At 35.8% G+C, this 1,192-nt stretch overlaps 1 non-coding gene across 1 annotated transcript; it reads right to left on the bottom strand.

Annotated features, from left to right (window-relative positions):
* Window positions 1-519: 519 nt before the first annotated feature.
* Trnah-gug lies at window positions 520-591 on the bottom strand. Its single transcript has one exon. It is a non-coding gene; the product is annotated as a tRNA-His (tRNA).
* Window positions 592-1,192: the final 601 nt, after the last annotated feature.

Here is a 1,192-nt window from a genome sequence, read left to right as displayed (position 1 = left end):
CCTCACTATGTGGATATGAAAATCTTCTTTTTGCTTTGTATTACACTAATGAGTATTACAGTTCTTATTTGTCTCTTTTGAATTTTTTCTCACATGTTTACGAGTTTCAACTAGCAGGCACATGAATACAAGATCGTATACTGACTAATGCTGTGGAATTGGGCAAAGTAACAATTTGTGCAGTGTTAAAACTTGCTGTAATGAATAACATTTGCATTATTACTTCCACTGTTATTCCAACTGTTGTGCTATTTATTATCAAGCGAAAAGCCTTCAGTACTTCAAAATAATTATTAGTGCTTTGTTCCGTTCTGACAGACCTTGCGGTTGTCTTCAGATATAGGCAATGAATAAGCGCTTCTCAGAAGTCAATCTTGGCAGGTCATTTTTTTATCGTGTTTTTAAAAAAAATTACGCGACTGATGCACTTTAGAGGAAAGCTTATTCATTGCACTGATTAACAAAATTTTCGTATTTGGTTGTAAAAATAAAGTCCTCGCCGTGACAGTGTTTCACCACTGCCGTGACCAGGATTCGAACCTGGGTTATTGCGGCCACAACGCAATGTCCTTACCACTAGACGATCACGGCTATACCGAGGACACGACAATCCTCACTACCTTAGCTGTATACTTACACAACGCCGTCTGCTGTATACAGCGAAGTAAGACATACTTTTTTGTAATTCTGCTGTTCGTTTTGTTTTCGTGTTTTCATCATGGGAGTTCACAAGACTATAAATTAAATTAAGGGTACAGGTTAAAGGCAGTAAAAGAAAAAAGTCATTGGATAAAATGTCACGGACTGGGAATAGCTGTACCAGTGATACTGAAATTTATCACTACCGGTTTTTTTATGTTCGGCGGTAGAATAATACTATAGTACTATAAACAGAATTGTAAACGACTGCCAATACGATTCTAATTTTAAGGAAATCCAAGACTGATTTTTCCTTTGTAAGCTGTCGGCAAAGCATTAAAATTGTTGGGAAACACTATGTAAAAGCATAAGCAGTAAGTTAACAATGACGGAATTTAAATCTATGAATCTTAGGCATCCGCAAACCTATTTTCTTCTCTCTAAACTCAAGTCACTATTCCAGTATTATACACTTATTTTAATATTAATCATGAAAGACCATCGTTACAGTACGTAAACCCTTTCCTTTATATTCCGCATTTGGAAATTTGAG

Source organism: Schistocerca americana, chromosome 7, assembly GCF_021461395.2.
Source record: "Schistocerca americana isolate TAMUIC-IGC-003095 chromosome 7, iqSchAmer2.1, whole genome shotgun sequence".
Taxonomy (NCBI): Eukaryota; Metazoa; Arthropoda; class Insecta; order Orthoptera; family Acrididae; genus Schistocerca; species Schistocerca americana.
Note: the sequence above shows the minus strand (reverse complement) of the source record. Positions and strands in the feature narration are given on the sequence as shown.